Source organism: Syngnathus floridae, unplaced genomic scaffold, assembly GCF_059516105.1.
Source record: "Syngnathus floridae isolate MCC-2025c unplaced genomic scaffold, RoL_Sflo_1.0 HiC_scaffold_52, whole genome shotgun sequence".
Lineage (NCBI taxonomy): Eukaryota > Metazoa > Chordata > Actinopteri > Syngnathiformes > Syngnathidae > Syngnathus > Syngnathus floridae.
Genome location: NW_028284081.1, coordinates 222,501 through 237,500, shown reverse-complemented (window position 1 = coordinate 237,500; position 15,000 = coordinate 222,501).

The following is a 15,000-nucleotide window of genomic DNA, read 5'->3' as shown; positions in this document are numbered from 1 at the left end:
CGCTAGATTAGCCGTGGCCACGATCCTTCCACACCGCGAGCCTTTCGCCCTCGGCCGCTCAGTTCGCGGGCCGCTGATCCCGCTCCATCTCTCCGGCCTGTGTTTAAGGAGGCGGCCGGTCCTCCTTCCTTGGATGGACCATTCGCATATTTTTCGCCCGGCCTGTGTTTAAGGAGGCGGCCGGTAACTCCCTTTCTTGGATGAGACCCAACATTCGCATATTTTTCGCCCGGCCTGTGTTTAAGGAGGCGGCCGGTCCTCCCATTCTGCCAGTGTTCCTTGGACTTTGAATATTTCAAAGTCTTTCCGCCCAACATTCGCATATTTTTCGCCCGGCCTGTGTTTAAGGAGGCGGCCGGTCCTCCCATTCTGCCAGTGTTCCTTGGACTTTGAATATTTCAAAGTCTTTCCGCTCCGGGCTAGGGCGGGTGAGGTCGTCTCGAACCACGTGCCTGAAGGCCGCCTCGCGCCGGATGCAGGCCCCGCTCTGTCGTGCGGTGTGACCGTCCAACGCGGGCATCGCTAGATTAGCCGTGGCCACGATCCTTCCACACCGCGAGCCTTTCGCCCTCGGCCGGTGTCGGTCAACGTGTGGGTTTGGGGGGAAGGACGGCTGCCGGGAGCAGACAGCCGTCCCCGGGTGGGGTGTACAGTCCCTTCACCGCGGCCGCCGGGAGCAGACGGCCGTCGAGCGATTCTGCCATTGTTCCTAGGACTTTGTACATTTTAAAGACCCTCCGCGCGGGCCGCTGATCCCGCTCGGTCGCTCCGGCCTGTGTTTAAGGAGGCGGCCGGTCCTCCCATTCTGCCAGTGTTCCTTGGACTTTGAATATTTCAAAGTCTTTCCGCTCCGGGCTAGGGCGGGTGAGGTCGTCTCGAACCACGTGCCTGAAGGCCGCCTCACGCCGGATGCAGGCCCCGCTCTGTCGTGCGGTGTGACCGTCCAACGTGGGCATCGCTAGATTAGCCGTGGCCACGATCCTTCCACACCGCGAGCCTTTCGCCCTCGGCTGATGTTCGGCCAACGTGTGGGGAGGGGGGGAAGGACGGCTGCCGGGAGCAGACAGCCGTCCCCGGGTGGGGTGTACAGTCCCTTCACCGCGGCCGCCGGGAGCAGACGGCCGTCGAGCGATTCTGCCATTGTTCCTAGGACTTTGTACATTTTAAAGACCCTCCGCGCGGGCCGCTGATCCCGCTCCGTCTCTCCGGCCTGTGTTTAAGGAGGCGGCCGGTCCTCCCATTCTGCCATTGTTCCTTGGACTTGTAAAAGTCTTTCCGCTCCGGGCTAGGGCGGGTGAGGTCGTCTCGAACCACGTGCCTGAAGGCCGCCTCGCGCCGGATGCAGGCCCCGCTCTGTCGTGCGGTGTGACCGTCCAACGCGGGCATCGCTAGATTAGCCGTGGCCACGATCCTTCCACACCGCGAGCCTTTCGCCCTCGGCTGATGTTCGGCCAACGTGTGGGGAGGGGGTTATGGACGGCTGCCGGGAGCAGACAGCCGTCCCCGGGAGGGGAGACTTCACGGCGGCCGCCGGGAGCAGACGGCCGTCGAGAGATTCTGCCAGTGTGTTCCTTGGACTTTGAAAAGTCTTTCCGCTCCGGGCTAGGGCGGGTGAGGTCGCCTCGAACCACGTGCCTGAAGGCCGCCTCGCGCCGGATGCAGGCCCCGCTCTGTCGTGCGGTGTGACCGTCCAACGCGGGCATCGCTAGATTAGCCGTGGCCACGATCCTTCCACACCGCGAGCCTTTCGCCCTCGGCCGGTGTTCGCTCAATGCGCGGGCCGCTGATCCCGCTCCATCTCTCCGGCCTGTGTTTAAGGAGGCGGCCGGTCCTCCCATTCTGCCATTGTTCCTTGGACTTGTAAAAGTCTTTCCGCTCCGGGCTAGGGCGGGTGAGGTCGTCTCGAACCACGTGCCTGAAGGCCGCCTCGCGCCGGATGCAGGCCCCGCTCTGTCGTGCGGTGTGACCGTCCAACGCGGGCATCGCTAGATTAGCCGTGGCCACGATCCTTCCACACCGCGAGCCTTTCGCCCTCGGCTGGTGTTCGGCCAACGTGTGGGGAGGGGGTTAAGGACGGCTGCCGGGAGCAGACAGCCGTCCCCGGGAGGGGAGACTTCACGGCGGCCGCCGGGAGCAGACGGCCGTCGAGCGATTCTGCCAGCGTTCCTTGTACTTTGAATATTTCACAGCCGTGCTCGCACTTAGGAAATTTTCGAGCGCTGTGGCACTTAGAAATTTTTCGTCAAGAGAGGCACTTAGACATTTTTCGTCAAGAGAGGCACTTAGAAAATTTTTCTCTCTCTCTCTGTGTGCCTTCCAGGGTGCTGTGCAACCCTGCGTGTTGTGTTCCCACCGAGCAAGGGGCGCTGCTGGCGGCCATGACCAAGCGCTCGGCACCGGGCCCTTTCATTTTGTGGGGTAAATTATGCGCCCCCCATGCTCGTTCTGACTATATTTTGCGAAAGGGGGGTAAATCGTTGATGAGTACGCTGACTAGGGGGACCATTTAGCGTACTCTGGCGCACCTGAAGACCAAAGTTGGTACTGCACCCTCCCCCTGGTACCCCAGCCCCTGGTACCTAAAGAGGGAGAGGCCGAATTTTCGCTTTTTGGGGCCGACCGAGGGAACCAGCCGAGGCGGACACTTTTCGGCTCAAGAGCCGTTGGCACTTAGAAAAAATTCGCACAAGTTGGCAGGGCTACCAGGGGAAGAGGCCGAATTTTCGCTTTTGAAGGCCGACCGCGGGAACCAGCCGAGGCGGACACTTTTCGGCTCAAGAGCCGTTGGCACTTAGAAAATATTTGCCAAACTTGGCTTGACTTCCAGGAGAAGAGGCCGAATTTTCACTTTTGGTGGCCGACCTGGGGAACCAGCCGAGGCGGACACTTTTCGGCTCAAGAGCCGTTGGCACTTAGAAAATATTTGCCAAACTTGGCTTGACTTCCAGGAGAAGAGGCCGAATTTTCACTTTTGGTGGCCGTTATGGGGAACCAGCCGAGGCGGACACTTTTCGGCTCAAGAGCCGTTGGCACTTAGAAAATATTTGCCAAACATGGCTTGACTTCCAGGAGAAGAGGCCGAATTTTCACTTTTGGTGGCCGTTATGGGGAACCAGCCGAGGCGGACACTTTACGCTGGTTGAGTCGTTGGCACTTAGAAAATATTTGCCAAACTTGGCTTGACTTCCAGGAGAAGAGGCCGAATTTTCACTTTTGGTGGCCGACCTGGGGAACCAGCCGAGGCGGACACTTTACGCTGGTTGAGTCGTTGGCACTTAGAAAATATCTGCCAAACTTGGCTTGACTTCCAGGAGAAGAGGCCGAATTTTCACTTTTGGTGACCGACCTGGGGAACCAGCCGAGGCGGACACTTTACGCTGGTTGAGTCGTTGGCACTTAGAAAATATTTGCCAAACTTGGCTTGACTTCCAGGAGAAGAGGCCGAATTTTCACTTTTGGTGGCCGACCTGGGGAACCAGCCGAGGCGGACACTTACGCTGGTTGAGTCGTTGGCACTTAGAAAATATTCGCCAAACTTGGCAAGACTTCCAGGAGAAGAGGCCGAATTTTCACTTTTGGTGGCCGACCTGGGGAACCAGCCGAGGCGGACACTTTACGCTGGTTGAGTCGTTGGCACTTAGAAAATATTTGCCAAACTTGGCTTGACTTCCAGGAGAAGAGGCCGAATTTTCACTTTTCATGGCCGTTATGGGGAACCAGCCGAGGCGGACACTTTGCGCTGGTTGAGTCGTTGGCACTTAGAAAATATTTGCCAAACTTGGCTTGACTTCCAGGAGAAGAGGCCGAATTTTCACTTTTGGTGGCCGTTATGGGGAACCAGCCGAGGCGGACACTTTAGGCTGGTTGAGTCGTTGGCACTCAGAAAATATTCGCCAAACTTGGCCAGACTTCCAGGAGAAGAGGCCGAATTTTCACTTTTGGTGACCGACCTGGGGAACCAGCCGAGGCGGACACTTTACGCTGGTTGAGTCGTTGGCACTTAGAAAATATTTGCCAAACTTGGCTTGACTTCCAGGAGAAGAGGCCGAATTTTCACTTTTGGTGGCCGACCTGGGGAACCAGCCGAGGCGGACACTTTACGCTGGTTGAGTCGTTGGCACTTAGAAAATATTCGCCAAACTTGGCAAGACTTCCAGGAGAAGAGGCCGAATTTTCACTTTTGGTGGCCGACCTGGGGAACCAGCCGAGGCGGACACTTTACGCTGGTTGAGTCGTTGGCACTTAGAAAATATTTGCCAAACTTGGCTTGACTTCCAGGAGAAGAGGCCGAATTTTCACTTTTCATGGCCGTTATGGGGAACCAGCCGAGGCGGACACTTTTCGGCTCAAGAGCCGTTGGCACTTAGAAAATATTTGCCAAACATGGCTTGACTTCCAGGAGAAGAGGCCGAATTTTCACTTTTGGTGGCCGTTATGGGGAACCAGCCGAGGCGGACACTTTACGCTGGTTGAGTCGTTGGCACTTAGAAAATATTTGCCAAACTTGGCTTGACTTCCAGGAGAAGAGGCCGAATTTTCACTTTTGGTGGCCGACCTGGGGAACCAGCCGAGGCGGACACTTTACGCTGGTTGAGTCGTTGGCACTTAGAAAATATTCGCCAAACTTGGCCAGACTTCCAGGAGAAGAGGCCGAATTTTCACTTGTTGTGGCCGTTATGGGGAACCAGCCGAGGCGGACACTTTACGCTGGTTGGGTCGTTGGCACTTAGAAAATATTCGCCAAACTTGGCCAGACTTCCAGGAGAAGAGGCCGAATTTTCACTTGTTGTGGCCGTTATGGGGAACCAGCCGAGGCGGACACTTTACGCTGGTTGGGTCGTTGGCACTTAGAAAATATTCGCCAAACTTGGCCAGACTTCCAGGAGAAGAGGCCGAATTTTCACTTGTTGTGGCCGTTATGGGGAACCAGCCGAGGCGGACACTTTACGCTGGTTGGGTCGTTGGCACTTAGAAAATATTCGCCAAACTTGGCTTGACTTCCAGGAGAAGAGGCCGAATTTTCACTTATGGTGGCCGTTATGGGGAACCAGCCGAGGCGGACACTTTACGCTGGTCGAGTCGTTGGCACTTAGAAAATATTCGCCAAACTTGGCCAGACTTCCAGGAGAAGAGGCCGAATTTTCACTTGTTCTGGCCGACCTGGGGAACCAGACGAGGCGGACACATCACCCCGCAAGTGCCGTTGGCACTTTGAAAATATTCGCCAAACTTGGCCAGACTTCCAGGAGAAGAGGCCGAATTTTCACTTGTTCTGGCCGACCTGGGGAACCAGACGAGGCGGACACATCACCCCGCAAGTGCCGATGGCACTTAGAAAATATTCGCCAAACTTGGCCGGACTTCCAGGAGAAGAGGCCGAATTTTCGCTTTTTCTGGCCGACCTGGGGAACCAGACGAGGCGGACACATCACCCCGCAAGTGCCGTTGGCACTTTGAAAATATTCGCCAAACTTGGCCGGACTTCCAGGAGAAGAGGCCGAATTTTCACTTGTTCTGGCCGACCTGGGGAACCAGACGAGGCGGACACATCACCCCGCAAGTGCCGTTGGCACTTTGAAAATATTCGCCAAACTTGGCCGGACTTCCAGGAGAAGAGGCCGAATTTTCACTTTTTCTGGCCGACCTGGGGAACCAGACGAGGCGGACACATCACCCCGCAAGTGCCGTTGGCACTTTGAAAATATTCGAAACTTCCATCAAACACACATCGGCTTTTTCGCCGTCGCTGTCCGGCCTGGGCACCATCGTGGCTCGGACAGTTCGTGTGCCAGCTTCCGTTGGCACTTAGAACATTTTTCAAAATAAAAATAAACAGTCCTGCACATACGTGCCGACTATATTTTGCGAAAGGGGAGTAAACCGATGAGTACACTAACTAGGGGGACCAACAGACCGTAGTGGTCTCCCCTGGTACCTAAATGCATACCCCTGGTACCTCAGCGACTACCCCTGGTACCTAAATGCGTACCCCTGGTACCTCAGAGAGGCCGAATTTTCACATTCCGTGGCCGAACTAGGGAACCGGACGAGGCGGACACTTTTCCGGGAGAGACCCGATGGCACTTAGAAAATATTCGCTCAAGTTGGCAGGACTTCCAGAGCAAGAGGCCGAATTTTCACATTATGTGGCCGAACCGGGGAACCAGCCGAGTCGGACACTTTTCCGGGAGAGACCCGATGGCACTTAGAAAATATTCGCTCAAGTTGGCAGGACTTCCAGAGCAAGAGGCCGAATTTTCACATTATGTGGCCGAACTAGGGAACCGGACGAGTCGGACACTTTTCCGGGCAAGACCCGATGGCACTTAGAAAATATTCGCTCAAGTTGGCAGGACTTCCAGAGCAAGAGGCCGAATTTTCACATTATGTGGCCGAACTAGGGAACCGGACGAGTCGGACACTTTTCCGGGCAAGACCCGATGGCACTTAGAAAATATTCGCTCAAGTTGGCAGGACTTCCAGAGCAAGAGGCCGAATTTTCACTCGCTCGGGCCGACTCGGGGAACCAGCCGAGTCGGACACTTTTCCGGGCAAGACCCGATGGCACTTAGAAAATATTCGCTCAAGTTGGCAGGACTTCCAGAGCAAGAGGCCGAATTTTCACTCGTTCGGGCCGACTCGGGGAACCAGCCGAGTCGGACACTTTTCCGGGCAAGACCCGATGGCACTTAGAAAATATTCGCTCAAGTTGGCAGGACTTCCAGAGCAAGAGGCCGAATTTTCACATTATGTGGCCGAACTAGGGAACCGGACGAGTCGGACACTTTTCCGGGCAAGACCCGATGGCACTTAGAAAATATTCGCTCAAGTTGGCAGGACTTCCAGAGCAAGAGGCCGAATTTTCACTCGTTCGGGCCGACTCGGGGAACCAGCCGAGTCGGACACTTTTCCGGGCAAGACCCGATGGCACTTAGAAAATATTCGCTCAAGTTGACAGGACTTCCAGAGCGAGAGGCCGAATTTTCACTCGGTCGGGCCGACTCGGGGAACCAGACGAGTCGGACACTTTTCCGGGCAAGACCCGTTGGCACTTAGAAAATATTCGCTCAATTTGGCAGGACTTCCAGAGCAAGAGGCCGAATTTTCACTCGTTTGGGCCGACTCGGGGAACCAGCCGAGTCGGACACTTTTCCGGGCAAGACCCGATGGCACTTAGAAAATATTCGCTCAAGTTGACAGGACTTCCAGAGCGAGAGGCCGAATTTTCACTCGGTCGGGCCGACTCGGGGAACCAGACGAGTCGGACACTTTTCCGGGCAAGACCCGTTGGCACTTAGAAAATATTCGCTCAATTTGGCAGGACTTCCAGAGCAAGAGGCCGAATTTTCGCTCGTTCGGGCCGACTCGGGGAACCAGCCGAGTCGGACACTTTTCCGGGCAAGACCCGATGGCACTTAGAAAATATTCGCTCAAGTTGGCAGGACTTCCAGAGCAAGAGGCCGAATTTTCGCTCGTTCGGGCCGACTCGGGGAACCAGCCGAGTCGGACACTTTTCCGGGCAAGACCCGATGGCACTTAGAAAATATTCGCTCAAGTTGGCAGGACTTCCAGAGCAAGAGGCTGAATTTTCACTTTTTCTGGCCGACTCGGGGAACCAGCCGAGTCGGACACTTTTCCGGGCAAGACCCGATGGCACTTAGAAAATATTCGCTAAAGTTGGCAGGACTTCCAGAGCAAGAGGCCGAATTTTCGCTCGTTCGGACCGACTCGGGGAACCAGCCGAGTCGGACACGTTACGGCCGAACAGCCGTTGGCACTTAGAAAATATTCGCTCAAGTTGGCAGGACTTCCAGAGCGAGAGGCCGAATTTTCGCTCGTTCGGGCCGACTCGGGGAACCAGCCGAGTCGGACACTTTTCCGGGCAAGACCCGATGGCACTTAGAAAATATTCGCTCAAGTTGGCAGGACTTCCAGAGCGAGAGGCCGAATTTTCGCTCGTTCGGGCAGACTCGGGGAACCAGCCGAGTCGGACACATTACGGCCGAACACCCGTTGGCACTTAGAAAATATTAGCTCAAGTCGGCCGGACTTCCAGGCGAAGAGGCCGAATTTTCACTTTTTCTGGCCGACTCGGGGAACCAGCCGAGTCGGACACATTTCGGCGTAACACCCGTTGGCACTTAGAAAATATTCGCCCAAGTCGGCCGGACTTCCAGGCGAAGAGGCCGAATTTTCGCTCGTTCGGGCCGACCGGAGGAACCAGCCGAGTCGGACACATTACGGTGTAACACCCGTTGGCACTTAGAAAATATTCGCCAAAGTTCGTTGGACCTCCAGGCGAAGAGGCCGAATTTTCGCTCGTTCGGGCCGACTCGGGGCACCAGCCGAGTCGGACACATTACGGCCGAACACCCGTTGGCACTTAGAAAATATTCGCCAAAGTTCGTCGGACTTCCAGGCGAAGAGGCCGAATTTTCGCTCGTTCGGGCCGACTCGGGGAACCAGCCGAGTCGGACACATTTCGGCGCAACACCCGTTGGCACTTAGAAAATATTCGCCAAAGTTCGTCGGACTTCCAGGCGAAGAGGCCGAATTTTCGCTCGTTCGGGCCGACTCGGGGAACCAGCCGAGTCGGACACATTTCGGCGCAACACCCGTTGGCACTTAGAAAATATTCGCCAAAGTCGGCCGGACTTCCAGGCGAAGAGGCCGAATTTTCGCTCGTTCGGGCCGACTCGGGGAACCAGCCGAGTCGGACACATTTCGGCGCAACACCCGTTGGCACTTAGAAAATATTCGCCAAAGTCGGCCGGACTTCCAGGCGAAGAGGCCGAATTTTCGCTCGTTCGGGCCGACTCGGGGAACCAGCCGAGTCGGACACATTTCGGCGCAACACCCGTTGGCACTTAGAAAATATTCGCCAAAGTTCGTCGGACCTCCAGAGCGAGAGGCCGAATTTTCACTTTTTCTGGCCGACCGGAGAACCAGCCGAGGCGGACACATCACGCCGCTTTTGCCGTTGGCATATTCGAAACTTCCAGAATCGGCTTTTTCGCCGTCGCTGTCCGGCCTGGGCACCATCGTGGCTCGGACACGTCGTGTGCCAGCGTCCGCTGGCACTTAGAAAATTTTTCAAAATAAAAATAAACAGTCCTGCACATACGTGCCCACTATATTTTGCGAAAGGGGAGTAAACCGTCGATGAGTACGCTGACTAGTGGGACCAACCATCGCGCTCTGGCGCACCTGAAGACCAAAGTTGGTACTGCACCCTACCCCTGGTACCCAAACGGGGTAGAGGCCGATTTTTCGCATTTGGCGGCCGACCTAGGGAACCAGAAGAGGCGGACACTTTTCCGAGCAAGTGCCGATGGCACTTCCAGAGCGAGAGGCCGAATAATCGTAATTTGTGGCCGACTTGGGAACCAGCGAAGGCGGATAGGAAGTGGAGCGGGTCCCGCCGGCTGGTCCGCGGGCCAATTGCGGTCCCGCGAGTTAGCGATCGCGGTCCGGAATTCTAGCCGACTTGGGAACCAGCGAAGGCGGATAGGAAGTGGATTGGGTCCCGCCGGCTGGTCCGCGGGCCAATTGCGGTCCCGCGAGTTAGCGATTGCGGTCCGGAATTCTAGCCGACTTGGGAACCAGCGAAGGCGGATAGGAAGTCAAGTGGGTCCCGCCGGCTGGTCCGCGGGCCAATTGCGGTCCCGCGAGTTAGCGATCGCGGTCCGGAATTCTAGCCGACTTGGGAACCAGCGAAGGCGGATAGGAAGTCAAGCGGGTCCCGCCGGCTGGTCCGCGGGCCAATTGCGGTCCCGCGAGTTAGCGATCGCGGTCCGGAATTCTAGCCGGCCGGGGACCACCGCGAGGCGGATGGGTGGTCACCGAGGTCCCGCCGGCTGGTCCGCGGGCCATTTAGGGTCCCGCGAGTTACCGATCGCGGTCCGGAATTCTACCCGGCCAGGGACCACCGCGAGGCGGATGGGTGGTCACCGAGGTACCGCCGGCTGGTCCGCGGGCCATTTAGGGTCCCGCGAGGTACCGATCGCGGTCCGGAATTCTACCCGGCCAGGGACCACCGCGAGGCGGATGGGTCTTCACCGAGGTCCCGCCGGCTGGTCCGCGGGCCATTTAGGGTCCCGCGAGTTACCGATCGCGGTCCGGAATTCTACCCGGCCGGGGACCACCGCGAGGCGGATGGGTGGTCACCGAGGTCCCGCCGGCTGGTCCGCGGGCCATTTAGGGTCCCGCGAGGTACCGATCGCGGTCCGGAATTCTACCCGGCTGGGGACCACCGCGAGGCGGATGGGTCTTCACCGAGGTCCCGCCGGCTGGTCCGCGGGCCATTTAGGGTCCCGCGAGTTACCGATCGCGGTCCGGAATTCTACCCGGCCGGGGACCACCGCGAGGCGGATGGGTGGTCACCGAGGTCCCGCCGGCTGGTCCGCGGGCCATTTAGGGTCCCGCGAGGTACCGATCGCGGTCCGGAATTCTACCCGGCTGGGGACCACCGCGAGGCGGATGGGTCTTCACCGAGGTCCCGCCGGCTGGTCCGCGGGCCATTTAGGGTCCCGCGAGTTACCGATCGCGGTCCGGAATTCTAGCCGGCCGGGGACCACCGCGAGGCGGATGGGTCTTCACCGAGGTCCCGCCGGCTGGTCCGCGGGCCATTTAGGGTCCCGCGAGGTACCGATCGCGGTCCGGAATTCTAGCCGGCCAGGGACCACCGCGAGGCGGATGGGTCTTCACCGAGGTCCCGCCGGATGGTCCGCGGGCCATTTAGGGTCCCGCAAATTACCGATCGCGGTCCGGAATTCTAGCCGGCAAGGGACCACCGCGAGGCGGATGGGTGGTCACCGAGGTCCCGCCGGCTGGTCCGCGGGCCATTTAGGGTCCCGCGAATTACCGATCGCGGTCCGGAATCCACGCCGGCCAGGGACCACCGCGAGGCGGATGGGTCTTCACCGAGGTCCCGCCGGCTGGTCCGCGGGCCATTTAGGGTCCCGCGAATTACCGATCGCGGTCCGGAATTCTAGCCGGCCGGGGACCACCGCGAGGCGGATGGGTGGTCACCGAGGTCCCGCCGGCTGGTCCGCGGGCCAATTGCGGTCCCGCGAGTTAGCGATCGCGGTCCGGAATTCTACCCGGCCGGGGACCACCGCGAGGCGGATGGGTGGTCACCGACGTCCCGCCGGCTGGTCCGCGGGCCAATTGCGGTCCCGCGAGTTACCGATCGCGGTCCGGAATTCTACCCGGCCGGGGACCACCGCGAGGCGGATGGGTGGTCACCGACGTCCCGCCGGCTGGTCCGCGGGCCATTTAGGGTCCCGCGAGTTAGCGGTCGCGGCCCGGAATTCTAGCCGGCCCGGAGCCACCCAGAGGCCGTGCACAGGCGCCGGGTGGCCGGAAATACCTCCAGCCGAGCGGACATGCACTTTATAAGCACCTTGGACGAGATGGCTGAGCCTTACTCGACTTCCAGCACCCCGGCTAAGCGTTCTCCACGGCCCGCTGTGCTTCTAGAAGACCTCCAGACGGTCCTCATGGTACTTTCCTCCTCACTCTCCCAGGCGGCCCAGGCTTCCAGCACCCCGGCTAAGCGTCATACACGGCCCGCTGTGCTTCCAGAAGACCTCCAGACGGTCCTCATGGTGCTTTCCTCCTCACTCTCCCAGCCGAACGAGGCTTCCAGAGCCCCGGTTAAGCATTTTACGCGGCCCGCCGAGCCTCCACAGCACCTCCAGCCGGTTCTCATGAGGCTTTCCTCCTAACTCTTGACGCCCGAGGAGGCTTCCAGAGCCTCGGCTAAGTGTTTTACGCGGCCCGCTGGACTTCCACAGCACCTCCAGCCGGTTCTTATGATGATTTCCTCCTCACTCTTGACGCCCGAGGAGGCTTCCAGCGCCCCGGCTAAGCGTTTTACGCGGCCCGCTGAGCTTCCAGAGCACCTCCAGCCGGTTCCACGGGTGCTTTCCTCCTCACTCTTGAAGCCCGAGGAGGCTTCCAGAGCCTCGGCTAAGCGTTTTACGCGGCCCGCTGAGCTTCCACAGCACCTCCAGCCGGTTCTCATGATGCATTCCTCCTCACTCTTTAAGCCGAACGAGGCTTCCAGAGCCTCGGCTAAGCGTTTTACGCGGCCCGCTGGACTTCCACAGCACCCCCAGCCGGTTCTTATGATGCTTTCCTCCTAACTCTTGACGCCCGAGGAGGCTTCCAGCACCCCGGCTAAGCGTTTTACGCGGCCCGCCGAGCTTCCACAGCACCTCCAGCCGGTTCTCATGAGGCTTTCCTCCTAACTCTTGACGCCCGAGGAGGCTTCCAGAGCCTCGGCTAAGCGTTTTACGCAGCCCACTGAGCTTCCACAGCACCTCCAGCCGGTTCCCCCAGTACTTTCCTCCTCACTCTTTAAGCCGAACGAGGCTTCCAGAGCCCCGGCTAAGCGTTTTACGCGGCCCGCTGGACTGCCAGAGCACCCCCAGCCGGCCCTCACAATGCTTTCCTCCTAACTCTTGACGCCCGAGGAGGCTTCCAGAGCCCCGGCTAAACGTTTTACGCGGTCCGCTGAACTTCCAGAGCACCTCCAGCCGGTTCCCCGGCTGCTTTCCTCCTCACTTTCTAAGCCGAACGAGGCTTCCAGAGCCCCGGCTAAACGTTTTACGCGGCCCGCTGAGCTTCCACAGCACCTCCAGCCGGTTCCACGGGTGCTTTCCTCCTCACTCTTGACGCCCGAGGAGACTTCCAGCACCCCGGCTAAGCGTTTTACGCGGCCCGCTGAGCTTCCAGAGCACTTCCAGCCGGTTCTCCGGGTGCTTCACTCCTCACTCTTTAAGCCGAACGAGGCTTCCAGAGCCTCGGCTAAGCGTTTTACGCGGCCCGCTGGACTTCCAGAGCACCTCCAGCCGGTTCTCATGATGCATTCCTCCTCACTTTCTAAGCCGAACGAGGCTTCCAGAGCCCCGGCTAAGCGTTTTACGCGGCCCGCTGAGCTTCCAGAGCACCTCCAGCCGGTTCCCCGGGTGCATTCCTCCTAACTTTCTAAGCCGAACGAGGCTTCCAGAGCCCCGGCTAAACGTTTTACGCGGCACGCTGAGCTTCCAGAGCACCTCCAGCCGGTTCCCCGGGTGCATTCCTCCTCACTTTCGAAGCCGAACGAGGCTTCCAGAGCCCCGGCTAAGCGTTTTACGCGGCCCGCTGAACTTCCACAGCACCTCCAGCCGGTTCTCCGGGTGCTCCCATCCTCACTGTTTAAGCCGAACGAGGCTTCCAGAGCCCCGGCTAAGCGTTTTACGCGGCCCGCCGAGCTTCCACCGCACCTCCAGCCGGTTCTCATGTTGCATTCCTCCTCACTCTTGACGCCCGAAGAGGCTTCCAGAGCCCCGGCTAAGCGTTTTACGCAGCCCGCTGAGCTTCCACAGCACCTCCAGCCGGTTCCCCGGGTGCTTTCCTCCTCACTGTTTAAGCCGAACGAGGCTTCCAGAGCCCCGGCTAAGCGTTTTACGCGGCCCGCCGAGCTTCCACCGCACCTCCAGCCGGTTCCCCGAGTGCTTTCCACCTCACTTTCTAAGCCGAACGAGGCTCCCAGCACCCCGGCTAAGCGTTCTCCGCGTCCGGGTGATCTTCCCGGAGCTTGTAACGGGGAAATGCCTCCCTCCAGCGGACACGGAGAGAAATTACACCGCCTCTCGCACAGAGGCGGGTAAACGGCGGGAGTAACTATGACTCTCTTAAGGTAGCCTGACTTGACATCTCTTTAACGGTTCGTGGATAAATACATGATATATACAACTTATGCTCGCATTTACAGCCAAATAATACAAAATGAGCATTCGGTTATAAACATGGTATTCATAATGTTTATAGGTGATGTTAATATTTATATGTTTAATGTTTATAGGTGATGTTAATATTTATATATTTAATGTTTATAGGTGATGTTAATATTTATATATTTATTTTGTACATCATGTTACAGTTATACGACACTCGCTATTGGATCATGATGTGATCATGTCGGCGGGAGTCGGCCCGGGCTCCGGGTGAAGAGGCCGAATTCTCGCCACTCGCGGCCGACCGGGGAACCAGCAGAGGCGGACGCATCGCGGCGCGAGAGCCCTTGGCACTTAGAAAAAAATTGGCAAAAGTCGCTCCGGGCTCCAGGTGAAGAGGCCGAATTCTCGCCACTCGCGGCCGACCGGGGAACCAGCAGAGGCGGACGCATCGCGGCGCGAGAGCCCTTGGCACTTAGAAAAAATTTGGCAAAAGTCGCTCCGCGCTCCAGGTGAAGAGGCCGAATTCTCGCCACTCGCGGCCGACCGGGGAACCAGCGAAGGCGGGTAAGCTTTCTATGGAGCCCCGCCGGCTGGTCCGCGGGCCGAACGGGGTCCCGTCACCTACCGACAGCGGACGCCGACCCACGCCCGGCAGGAACCACCGAGAGGCGGACACGCTCTCCGACGAGCCCCGCCGGCCGGTCCGCGGCGGGAAATGCGCCCTCTGGCGGACACGCCGTTGTAAATGAATGGGCTTTGGCACTTAGTGCATTTTCGCAAAAGTTGAACCGCGCTCCGGGCGAAGAGGCCGAATTCTCGCCACTCGTGGCCGACCAGGGAACCAGCGAAGGCGGGTAAGCTCTCAAGAGAGCCCCGCCGGCTGGTCCGCGGGCCAATTATGGTCCCGCGAGTTACCGGTCGCGGCCCGGAATTCTGGCCGACTTGGGAACCAGCGAAGGCGGATAGGAAGTCGAGCGGGTCCCGCCGGCTGGTCCGCGGCGGGAAATGCGCCCTCTGGCGGACACGCCGTTGTAAATGAATGGGCTTTGGCACTTAGTGCATTTTCGCAAAAGTTGAGCCGCGCTCCGGGCGAAGAGGCCGAATTCCCGCTACTCGTGGCCGACCAGGGAACCAGCGAAGGCGGATAAGCTTTCTAGGGAGCCCCGCCGGCTGGTCCGCGGGCCGAACGTGGTCCCGTAAAGTACCGACAGCGGACGGCGACCCACGCCCGGCAGGAACCACCGAGAGGCGGACACGCTCTCCGACGAGCCCC